This window comes from Astatotilapia calliptera, chromosome 23, assembly GCF_964374335.1.
Source record: "Astatotilapia calliptera chromosome 23, fAstCal68.1, whole genome shotgun sequence".
Classification (NCBI taxonomy): Eukaryota; Metazoa; Chordata; class Actinopteri; order Cichliformes; family Cichlidae; genus Astatotilapia; species Astatotilapia calliptera.
In genome coordinates, this window is record NC_137443.1 from 46,977,530 (window position 1) to 46,990,233 (window position 12,704).

The 12,704-nt window shown below is 39.0% G+C and overlaps 1 long non-coding RNA gene across 3 annotated transcripts; it reads left to right on the forward strand.

Annotated features, from left to right (window-relative positions):
- The first annotated feature begins 253 nt into the window (after positions 1-253).
- On the forward strand, positions 254-12,437 carry LOC113015502 (uncharacterized). 3 transcript variants are annotated; one of them, XR_013905105.1, is made up of 10 exons: positions 254-997; positions 3,176-3,341; positions 3,524-3,619; positions 3,733-3,786; positions 3,917-4,044; positions 5,430-5,535; positions 5,615-7,271; positions 7,423-7,472; positions 11,076-11,163; positions 11,521-12,437. It is a non-coding gene; the product is annotated as an uncharacterized LOC113015502 (long non-coding RNA). The 3 variants fall into 3 exon arrangements; XR_013905104.1 differs by having other exon boundaries at positions 5,430-7,271; XR_013905103.1 differs by lacking the exons at positions 254-997; positions 3,176-3,341; positions 3,524-3,619; ... (3 more) ...; positions 5,615-7,271; positions 7,423-7,472 and adding an exon at positions 9,843-10,028.
- The last annotated feature ends 267 nt before the right edge of the window (positions 12,438-12,704 follow it).

The window sequence follows — 12,704 nt, forward strand, 5'->3', positions numbered from 1 at the left end:
TCTCACTGTCAATACTCAAGATTTCAAATAATGAGGAAGTTTACACTAACAAAAGCAGTACACGGTCGGTGTCCTGCATGTTATAGATATGACCCTGGGTCAATTCACCTGAATCATATCCAAAACAGATATAAACACTGGCAAAGCCACCCATATTATCCATTTCATATTAATAGTCAGTTACTTTTTGATGCAGAAATATACATCCACAGTCTAATTTTTTTCAAAGTAGTGTGTGTGTGTGTGTGTGTGTGTGTGTGTGTGTGTGTGTGTGTGTGTGTACAAATATACATACAGTACATATATAAACAAACACAAACACAGGAGGTCGAGAAAGTGGCCTACACATCGGAAGGTTGGTGATTCACTCTGCTCCAGTCGCCAGGTATCCTTCATACCAAGACACTAACTCCAAGGTGCTCTCCGATGCATCCATCGGAGTTTGATTGTGTGTGAGCATTAAAAAGCACTTGCATAGGTAAATCTTAGAAAAAAGCGCTTGGGTGAATGAGGCAAGTTGTATAAAAGCACTTTGAGTGCTCAGAGTAGAAAAGCACCAGTTTATCCTTTAACTTAACTATAATGAAGCTTCTTCGTTTAAAATAAAAGGAATCAGGTTATCACAAAACAACTTTGAAGGTTCCACAGAGCTTCACAAACAAGTGTAAACACCATAAACAAAGTGTCCATCGTACTAAACTGATAATGAAGGAGTTTGAATTTTCTTAAGTTCATTCCTGAGAGTCAACTTTCCTCTAGTTTTTAGTCGCTAGCTAGCTTTAGTCAGACCAGTTAGCATCCAGTTTGATTCATTTACAAAGTGCTCCTAAATGAAACAGAAGTCATGGTTTGACTAACCCTGTGCTTTTATGCAAGTGAACCAAATTGAAATGACGGCCTCTTTGTCTTTCTCATTTCATGAAACTCAGAGCAGCTTCTCTGGGTAAGCAGGTGATCAGGTTAAGAGGTGGTTCTCTGCCATCAAGGAGAATTCCAAGTAAGTGGGCATTCTCGTGGAATCTTAAAATCCAAAGCCTGTAGAATGGAGATGTTACTGTATTAAATCAGAAAGTACCGATAATTAATCTCCACAATGAAAATAAAATCAGAATTCTCCAAAATATTGCGACAACACTACTTTTGGTACAGCAGTTCTTGCATAGTATTTTACCTTTTTATAGCCATCATGACTTCTGTTTTTATATTTAGTCACTTACAGTGGGGCAAAAAAGTATTTAGTCAGCCACCGATTGTGCAAGTTCCCCCACTTAAAATGATGACAGAGGTCAGTAATTTGCACCAGAGGTACACTTCAACTGTGAGAGACAGAATGTGAAAGAAAAATCCATGAATTCACATGGTAGGATTTGTAAAGAATTTATTCGTAAATCAGGGTGGAAAATAAGTATTTGGTCACCTCAAACAAGGAAAATCTCTGGCTCTCACAGACCTGTATCGTCTTCTGTAAGAAGCTTTTCTGTCCCCCACTCGTTACCTGTATGAATGGCACCTGTTTGAACTCATCATCTGTATAAAAGACACCTGTCCACAGCCTCAAACAGTCAGTCAGACTCCAAACTCCGCCATGGCCAAGACCAAAGAGCTTTGGAAGGACACCAGGAAAAGTATTGTAGACCTGCACCAGACTGCGAAGAGTGAATCTACAATAGGCAAGCAGCTTGGTGTGAAAAAATCAACTGTGGGAGCAATCATCAGAAAATGGAAGACATACAAGACCACTGATAATCTCCCTCGATCTGGGGCTCCACGCAAGATCTCATCCCGTGGGGTCAAAATGATCATGAGAACGGTGAGCAAAGATCCCAGAACCACACGGGGGGACCTGGTGAATGACCTGCAGAGAGCTGGGACCAAAGTAACAAAGGTCACCATCAGTAACACACTACAACGGCAGGGAATCAAATCCCGCAGTGCCAGACGTGTTCCTGCTGAAGCCAGTGCATGTCCAGGCCCGTCTGAAGTTTGCCAGAGAGCACATGGATGATACAGCAGAGGATTGGGAGAATGTCATGTGGTCAGATGAAACCAAAGTAGAACTTTTTGGTATAAACTCAACTCGTCGTGTTTGGAGGAAGAAGAATACTGAGTTGCATCCCAAGAACACCATACCTACTGTGAAGCATGGGGGTGGAAACATCATGCTATGGGGCTGTTTTTCTGCCAAGGGGACAGGACGACTGATCCGTGTTAAGGACAGAATGAATGGGGCCATGTATCGTGAGATTTTGAGCCAAAACCTCCTTCCATCAGTGAGAACTTTGAAGATGAAACCAGGCTGGGTCTTCCAACATGACAATGATCCAAAACACACCGCCCGGGCAACAAAGGAGTGGCTCCGTAAGAAGCATTTGAAAGTCCTGGAGTGGCCTAGCCAGTCTCCAGACCTCAACCCCATAGAAAATCTGTGGCGGGAGTTGAAAGTCCGTGTTGCTCGGCGACAGCCCCAAAACATCACTGCTCTCGAGAAGATCTGCATGGAGGAATGGGCCAAAATACCAGCTACTGTGTGTGCAAACCTGGTAAAGACCTATAGTAAACGTTTGACCTCTGTTATTGCCAACACAGGTTATGTTACAAAGTATTGAGTTGTATTTTTGTTATTGACCAAATACTTATTTTCCACCCTGATTTACCAATAAATTCTTTACAAATCCTACCATGTGGATTCATGGATTTTTTTTTTTCACATTCTGTCTCTCACAGTTGAAGTGTACCTCTGGTGCAAATTACTGACCTCTGTCATCATTTTAGGTGGGGGAACTTGCACAATCGGTGGCTGACTAAATACTTTTTTGCCCCACTGTATTTCTTTTTTATACAGTTATCATTTTAAATTACCATGTGCAGTAGCCATATTGTTCAGACGACATGTTATTATTATCGTTGGGGGATTGCAAGAGTGAAATAGTTTGTAGAGTTATATTAAAATGTGAGAAGACTAATGGAATACTATGTACATTTCATAACTTAGAACTAGAGCTTTTAGTATTTTAGTATTTATAATTAAGTGTGTGTGAGTGGGGGGTGGAGCAATTTGCCCCTATAAGTACAACCAACAGAGCAGGGCCAGTGGTGAGAAACTTGGACTTCTGGATGCTAATTTCTCTCTCCTAATGATGACTCTCCTGCACACTGTCCTTGCTCTGGTCCTCAGCTGGACAGGTCTCTGTTCAGTCCTGTACATTTTCAGTACTGGACTGGTTGCTGTGGTTGCACTTTGGACTGCGAGGCTGCTGCTGCGTCACGCCTGGTACTCTCACAGGTTGTCCTGTTTCAGCAAAACACAGACACGTTCATGGCTGTTGGACCATCTTGGGAAGGTACGACAAACAGACATCCTCCTTTTTTATGAACTATTTTAAATATTTGTAATCTCTACATGATGCAGCTATAGGTTTCACAGTTAAACAGAATGTACTTTTTGTTGCTATGTTACTATTTCTCTTTGATTGCTATAATCAGCACCAATCTTTAAGTCTTGTTTTGTGATAAAACATTTTAGATGCAGAGCACAGAAGAAGGCCTCCAGCGGTTGGATGACCTGGTGCAGACATACAAACACTCCTGCTACTAGTTCCTCGGTCCTTTCTACCATCTGGTCAGACTCTTTCACCCTGACTACGTCAAACCTCTGCTTATAAAACACCAACAGTCAGTCTGAAGCTAAGCTTTTGGTGTTTGCTTACATTGTTCATCATTTACTTCCTTCAGTCAGCATCACAGTGAAAGATGAATTAATTTCTCACCACCTGCGCCCATGGCTGGGTGAGTGAAATATTTTAGTTTTCCTCATACGTTGCAGAGTTTACTGGAATTAAATCTTTCCCAGTATTGATTTTGTTCTAAAAGCCAAACAACAGTGCTCCTAACTACAAGTCTTTTTTTTTGGTTTCAGGACACAGTGTGTTGATCAGTAATGGAGTGGTGTGGTCCCGCGAGAGACGACTGCTCACTCCAGCTTTTCATTTTGATATATTGAGGAGCTACATTGCTGTATTTAACTCCTCATCTAAAATCATGCATGTAAGATACACACAATCACGCATGCAGTAATGCACACAAAGCTGATCGCATGACAGTTTGAGTCATACCTCCAAGCGGGCAATGTGGACAACCAAGTTTGTGAATGCGATAACTTGAGACGTAGGCTACATGGAGTTTTGAAATCGATACCATAGGTGCATCTACTAAAAAGCTCAGACAAGTTCGATTCTCAGTGACCTCGGCCTCAAAGTCAGGGGTCACAGGTCAAGTTTTCTGAAAATGTTAAATTAAGTCACATAGGGTTGTGAAGTTGATAGGATAAGTGTATACAGGGGTACCACCGGTCGCAAACAAGACAAGCAAACATTGTTAAAACTGGTACAACCATCAGAAAAATACGTTTTTCAATTATTTTCAGATTCTAAATTAGTCATTCGGGTTTTAATTGCAGTAAGAGCACACAGAACACAGTAACAGCCACCTTAAGATGCTTTACTGTTAGTTAAACAACTTACAGTATTGGAAAAAAAACAGCAGTAATCAAGTGAACTGCTATGAGCAAGCACATTCTGGTGGTCGGAAGGAAAAAGTTACATTTAGCAGGAAGAAACCTTCAGCAGAATAAGACTCATCAATGTGATGCCTGCTATTCATATTTCTTTTGGTGAAGAGTAACACACCCTCTACAAAACTACCACATAATTTTCTGTAGTGATTTCCAGAGGTTTAGTGCACCACACCTTTTAGCAGCCACTCTTTCAAGAAGATCAAATGTTTCCTTATCAGCAATTTTCATAGGATACACCGACGTTTTCACATGCTTTCAAACTGCTGTCATTTAAAACAATACACAAACAGTGGCACTGATGAGATGTTTATATCTTTTATTAATAATAATAATAATAATAATAACTTAGATTTGTACAGATCGAGTAAAGACGAGTGGAAAAAAAAAGACTGTTTACTTTAGATTCACGAAAGTGCAGAATGTGTTGAAGCATGGTAATATTAACATTACATGGAGGGGTGTTGTTTGTTTTTTTGTTTGTTTTGTGTGTGTGTGGGGGGGGGGGGAACTAATAGACTAGGGTATTTTATTCATTCGTTTTTATTTATTCTCAGTTTAAAAAAAATTCCTTAAATTATCGAGGAGGCTGAACACGCAAACGCACAATCTACATCTACACTGACTGCACAGAACTTAGCTGATCTTTAAAATTCATATGTACAACATAAGTTACCATATTTGAGATCAAATCATAGTGTTAACTGTTTGTCCAATAACATCTTAAACCGATCCTGAACAGTTCAGCTGCTTTAAGTTGAAGACTTGGACTGCATGAATAACCCCCCAAATGTGATTTTCTTTCCATGCTTATGCTGATATCTTTATCCTGTTAATCCCTCCTTGTTTCTGTTTTCAGGACAAGTGGTGTCGAATTGTAATCTGGAGATGTTTGACCACATCACTCTGCTGACTCTGGACAGTTTACTAAAATGTGCCTTCAGCTATGACAGCAACTGTCAGGAGTGAGAACAGCCACTGATTTCAACTGATATCTTTCATTTTTGTTGTAGTTGTCAGTTTCTAAGAAGATTGTCCCTCCAGGTCTTCCAGTGAGTACGTATCAGCCATATTGGAGCTCAGTGACCTTGTAACACATCGGCGAGAAAACATTTTTCACCACTGGGACCAGATTTACTGGAAGACTCAGCAGGGGAAGCGATTCAAACAAGCCTTAAAGACTGTACACAAGTAATAATCTGACCTTCTGACATTTCTGTAGCTGAGTTACACAAGTTACATTGCTTTTACGGAGCTTCGAGTTGTTGTAGCGCTGACCCTGCTCAGGTTTCGACTGATCCCAGGGGTCAAGCCTGAACTCGGGAGCAGCTCGGGGAGAGTGCGCCGTCTTCCCCAACTCGCCCTGCGTGCAGAGGGAGGCCTGTGGCTGCAGCTGGAGCCTCTTAACAGAGTCACACAAAAGGAGTAGTCAGAGGAATGAGTTACTAAAATAATATTGTAACTGCATTTAAGAGTTAAAAAAAGATCAGCCAGATCTTAACAGGTAAAAAGTTATTATGAGTCTTAATGTTAACGGAATTACCTTTTAAAAAACATATTATGTCTTATTGTAATTACAATTATCCTTTTAATTACAGATGTTATCAAATGCAACCAGATTGATCAAAGATTCCATATAAAATCATGTGTAATAAGTGGATATAAACCATGTTACATTTAATATTAGCTTAGCTTTGCCTGTGCCACAAACACTTGCTTCTCTAAGGTCCACCTGTTGATCCTCCTGAAGCTGTGCATGTCTGCAGCTACCAGAAAGTCTTGTTAGAAGCTGCTGATTGATTATTTATTTATGAAGTCCCCTTGTATTTTTCACCATACTGGGAATGCTTATGTTGTGTTCAATAAAGACACAGAAATTCCTGATTACGTGTGTTGTTTTCCTCCAATGCCATGGACGGCCAGTCATTCATCCTCAGCTTATCCCAACTAGCAGACCTTTTGTTACTTGCCCAATGCTGTTCGTCTTATGTAGGGGTGGACTGCCTTTTTGTTCATCGTTTTCTCATGTTTTTCTTAGGGAGGCAGGTTGCTGTCATTTGGTTTAATCTTTTAGAGTAGGTAAGTTTGTTAAATCCCTGAGACAGGCTCCTTTCTTTGTTGTTGTTTTGGCATTGGGTGCACCCTGAAGTTATAATCAGCTCCTTCCTTTGTGTCAAATAATCTTACAAAACAACTCATTGTAAGTAAATCATTATCAAATTTTTCCAGTTATGTGATGTAGCTGCTTGGGGTCTGATGAGGATGGTTGTGGTCTGGCCACCCCTAGACGGGCCGTCACAAGAGTTTTATTTTAATAACCGATGCATCCACAGGTGTATTCATATATGAATGACAAAGATATTCTTTAATGTCTCCAAACTTATTTTGCATATAGCGCTGCTGTTACCTTGTTGCCCTCACAAGATCTCCTGCTAGTTTCTTTTTTGTTTTGTTTTTTTATAAGGAGACTCATCATGTTGTTAATTCTCAGAGTCCGCACAGCAGCACGTTCCCTGGTTATGCTGGGTTGTTTTCTTGTATTTAGGATTAAACTGATATCTTTGCAGGAACCTGTCAACCCATCCAAGTGCCACCCAGGCCCAATGCTGCTTAGCTTCAGAGAGCATGAGGTTGAACGTGTTCAGGGTGTCATGGATGTAAACAACATTCTTGATCAGAAACTGACTTTTTACACAACTTGGTAAATAACTTGAAATAAAAAGTAAAGATAATTGTATTTCACTTTTAGATTCAAATTTGTTTTGAACCTTGTGCTCATACTTTTTATTCTGTTTTATTCTAATGTTCATCTGATGTCTTATGGACGAAACTCATGAAATTACTAACTGAAGCTGCTTTCCTGTGAGGAAGATGGTGACACCCACATCATGAATAAACTAAAGTAAGCATCTCTACACATTTGTCCTCTTGAACGCTGTGCATGTCTGATCTGAAGCTACCGGAAAGGTTCGTTTGAAGGTGTTGTTGGTCGTCTATATGGTGTGTTAACTAAATCCTTATTATGTGTGTGGTGTTTGTTTAAGCACTTTGTCTTTTTTCAGATGTCCTTTTTGATAAAGCTCATAGTTAGTGTTGGATCAGGTGACCCTGACCCATTTCTTAATTATGCTGCAAAAGGCGATGCTTTGGTGGGCTTTGCATGATGAGTTTTTCCTTCCCATTGTCACCTAGAGCTTCTCATAGGGAGTCATCTGATTTGGGGGGTTTTCTCTGTAATATTGTCGATTCTTTACAGCATAAAGCACCTTGATGTAACCATGGTTGTGAATTGGTGGTATGTAAAGAAAACTGAAACACAGGAGGCTGTGACAAGTAGCAAGTGAGATGACAAATTATTACTGCCAAGTGCAAAAAAAAAAAAAAATAACGCATATAGTACAGTTCAATGCACAATTGTACATAGGACATCCAGTCTAGTAGGGTCTTATTTATAACAACAGTTATTTGCAAGTACACAAGATCTCATTGACCAACAGAGGGAGCCAAATTCCAAAGACCCTACAATAGCAAAGAGAAAAAACCAACAATCAGAGGACTCCCTGTTAGCAAGCACTTGGCGATAGTGGGAAGGGAAAACTCTCTTTTAACAGGAAGAAACCTCCGGCAGAACCAGACCTAGCCATTTTCTTCAGGGTATTTCTATTGTACAGCAGCAGAAATACGTTGAGCTCGTCCTTGTTGCTGATAACCGCGCGGTAAAATTAATCTTCTTTTCTAACTTTTTCATTTTTTCCCCTTGGTTTGCAAAATTAGATTTTTATAAGATAAACTGCTGAGAAGCAGGATGAGAAATTTGAAGATGAACAGGGATCAAAAGAAGATGAGACAGAGAATATTTGAGATTGTCAACATGGTGAGTCTGTTTTTTTGCTATTTCTATACAGATTCCATACCAATACAGACACACTGTACTACATACTGTTCTGCAGTAGTTGCTAGCAGTTGGAGTATAATGTTACATCCCCAATGTTGTCTTCTTCAGGTCTACAAACCTCTGAGGACCTTTATTGCTCTGGTGGGGTTGGAGATATGGACGAATGGTGACCTGATCTCTGTGACCCCCCCAGCAGGAGCAAACCTGGATGCTTTCATGAAGTGGAAGTGCCATTGGTGAGGGAAAGAAGACAGGATAAAAAACACACTGGGTAAAAAGACACTGTCTTCCAATTAAGCAAGAATTACTTTGTTTTTGTAAGTGTGTGCATATTAAAGACAGCTGCTCTAGTTGATTGACTCACTCAGTTAGGATGTTCCTAATGTAGTGCTTCTACATTAACATTTGCCATCTCGCTGTTTCCCTATCAGAGCCAACAGTAGCCAAGTCTCGATCTAGCAATAACAACTGCATCTCTTCTTTTGTTAATAAAGAAATATTTTTTCTGTTCTCACTTTATTCTGTCAAGTTAGCCCTTGCCTTTTTACCATTTCAACTATAAATCTTGAGTGGGAGAGGGAGATTGCCTGGGAATGCCAGTTGCTGTGAACTTTTCCCTTCTCTATGTAAACGGCAGAGGGCGCTCCTGCCATTCAATGAAGAAGCTGCACCTGGAAATACTTGATAACGATGGGAGCTCTTAAAACCTTGATTTAAAAGTTAAAAGTGACAGTTTAAACAACTCAGGTATTTTCTAGTAGACATCTGGGTTTGTGACTGTGACATGATGCTGTAAGTAGATTATTAGCATTCACAGTTTCTTTGTTCATAAACTCATAGAGATGCCCACGATGGTGGTAACTGGCAGTGTAACACTATCGTTTTAATTCAAAGTACAACACTATGATCTGACTTTCATCTTTGATTTGCTTTTACATTGGATTAGCAGGGTGCTAACTACAGCTGTCTGATATAATGCATAGCTTTAATAATAATGATGATAATAATGTACCGTAACTCTCAGCCACCACAAGTAGCCACCACTACACTCCTCTCTCCTCCTGAACCAAAATGGCAACAAGTCAGGTCTGAATGCAAAAGCAGATGACAATATGTCTTCTCTATTTTCTGCTTTCTAACTATTTTTAAATGTGAATACAGTTTGGTAGTTCTGCGTGTCTGTAACTGTTTATTTACAAGGATGTGATTAAGTAATATAGCAAGCATGTCTTTGTAAATAGACATAAAAACTGGAAAGTACACACACAAATATTTGTACGTGCTGTAAAGAAAGTAGGTCTAGAAAGTAGGTGCATTTCCTTCATTTGCAGCCACATTGCTGTGACTCTGCTGGTGTGGTTTTTGTGTGTATCACATAAAGGCTCAGAGTACAGACATGAAGTGGACAGGAAATGTGGTTGCTAAGCTATGTGTGCTAGTGTGAGTGGTAACCAGGGCAGTAGTACAAGTTGTGTAGCATAAAAGGGGCTGACACAGAGAAATCGGGGTTCATTTAACCTCTTTCTAATTTTCTCTTTTCGGATGAGCCTCAGCTGCACACAGGTCAGTCTGTGAACTATTTTGATTTTAACAAAAGTTTGCATTTGTGTAACTTTTTGCTCAAGTGTAATAAAATTTACGGAGATCTTTAGACCTACTTAAACATCATTTAATCTCCTTGCATCCTGATATTATTATTATTATTTTTTATTTATTCTATTTATTCATTTATGTATTTATTGGGGGGGTGGGGGGGGATAAAAATTCCTCTGTTCTAACATTCGTCTGCATGTTCCAATTTAATCAACCTCTCTTCACCATGATGGGAATCAGAGCACTGGGACTGAAATACCTGCTAATTTAGTGTTAAACCTAGTTCAATAACTACACCAGCTTTAGTGTTGCCATCAGATACCAGTGTTTGGATACTGATACCAGCAGCACATATACACACTGAAACACTCAAAGTAAAGGACTGTGTTGTTATTGTTGTAAATCTTGTAGGTAGAGGCTCTTAGGTAGTTATTCCCATTCAGTCAGAGGTGTCATCATCTGTATGTGTCAGGTGTTCTGTCTGTCAGAAAACTCTTCAGTATTTGTTCTTCAAAGAGCTCCAAGCCAGCAGTAATCGGTCTAGGCCCTTTGGTCACGTCTACATCGGTATCCACATCAGATTTGGGGTTTCATCGTCTTAAAATGCAAATGAAGAAAAAGTTGTGTTTGACTCATTATTTAAGTTCATAGGATTTTGAGGTGAAATTTCTGTGTCAAAATGAAGACCCGATCAAATTTATGGGACATTAAACAGGTTTCCATACTTTTGTTGTGATACTATAATAAATGTATTTAATAAAATGCACTTTGAAATAATATCCTCTAAATGCTAAATAAAAATCCTTTTAATCTGTTTGAATCTACTCAGACAATAAAGACAGGAAGACAACAGGAACCCCTCATATTCTAGTCTCAGTGAATTTGCATATCTGATAAACATGATGTGGTTTCTGTGATTAGGTCGATTTTGCTAAAGCTTAATATCTGAAATGTCTCCATTGGTTTGTGTCTAGTTTGACACAGAATTAATTCACTGTAACCATTCACCACATTCAGGGAAATTCACTGACTGAAGATATCTTTACCAGCTGGTGCTGCAGACGACCACCTTGTGCCCAAACCAGCAACCAACTCACAAGTCAAGGTGAGTCTGCTGTCAGTAAAGCAAAAACTAAGATAATTTTGAGAAGTGTGGCAAACAAAATTGTGGTTGTTTCTAATGTAACACTAACAGTCGAAAGAGTAGGGTAAGTCTATGCAGTATTATTTTCATTATTTTACACATATTTTTCTGTGAGTATTGTTTTATTGTACCTGTAATCTAAAAGCTTTTAGAAAAATAACCACAAAGTTCATTTTCCAGATTAGATTACTACAAATGGTTTTTATCTTGGTCTTAAGCTTTTTAAGTAGGTTTTATATGATTGTTGAATTACATCAACGAAACCAAAACAGTACAGAGGAGAGACTCCTTTAAATATTCTCTCTTTTCCTTCCCCAGGGAATCATGAGGGTTCAGAGTGCCTGTTTGCTGTTGCTGCTGCTCTGTGCTGCTGTGCTCTCGCAAACTTACAATGATTTCAAAAAGAAACACATCCTTCCAGAAAACGGCTCTCGTAAATGTGATGATATGATGAAAAACGTTAATGGCATTAATCAGTGCAAGCGAATTAATACGTTTATCAACCAGAAAGCAGAAAAGGTTAAGGCTTTGTGTAAAGGTAAAAAAAATGAATACATCACCCACAAATTTGATGTTATTGACTGTAAGATGAAAAGTGTGAAGCCTTGTAAATACAAGTCTCTAGCACTCAAAGGAAAGAAGAAGAAGGTAAAATGTGAAAATGGCCTACCAGTACATCTTGAGCAGGGCATATATGACAATTTTGATTATGACAGTGAAAATTAAAGATTGTTGTGCTTTTTTCAGTTTTCTTTGTAATGCTGTACGATCGTTACCTTCCAGTATAAAGCGCATTGACACAACTGCTGTTGTGATCTGGCGCTGTTTAAATAAATCTGAATGGAACTGAACAAAGAATTTTACCTGTGCCACAAACCCTTTAATGTTGCCATTGCTATATTTTGATTATTTGTCTTCGATTGTTTCATTGTTTATTCATGCATTTTTCTGGACTTTTTTGTGTAACCTTTATGGGTTACACGTGTTAAAAATGTATTTGCAAGTGATGAAATTTGCTAATGAGTATTTTTGAGTTTTATCTGCATATTTCTGAAAAATAAACCACATTCACATTTTGCTTTAAAGCACAAAATGAGCGAGTACTTCTCTGAGGACCGTCTCCGGACATCGGTTCTCTCTATGCATGTCTGCAGCTACCTGAAAGGCTTCTCTGATGTTGTTTTTTGATCATTCGAAATCCGCTTGTGTGATAAATAAAGAGGCAGAAAAACCTTCTTGTGTGTGTGTGTGTGTGTGTGTGTGTGTGTGTGTGTGTGTGTGTGTGTGTGTGTGTGTGTCTTGTAACCAGTTAAAAGGTTCACATACTTTTCGTGCGATTGTGCTAAAGAACAAAAAAATATACATACTGATCAAATAATATAAAATGAGTACTTGCTACATGCTATTCTTCCTTAAAGTGCTTTCTGTATTCTGAAAAAGAGAGACGTGATTTTCATTAAGCTATCAAAACATGTCTTCACAACTGTTCAGTAAAAACTACA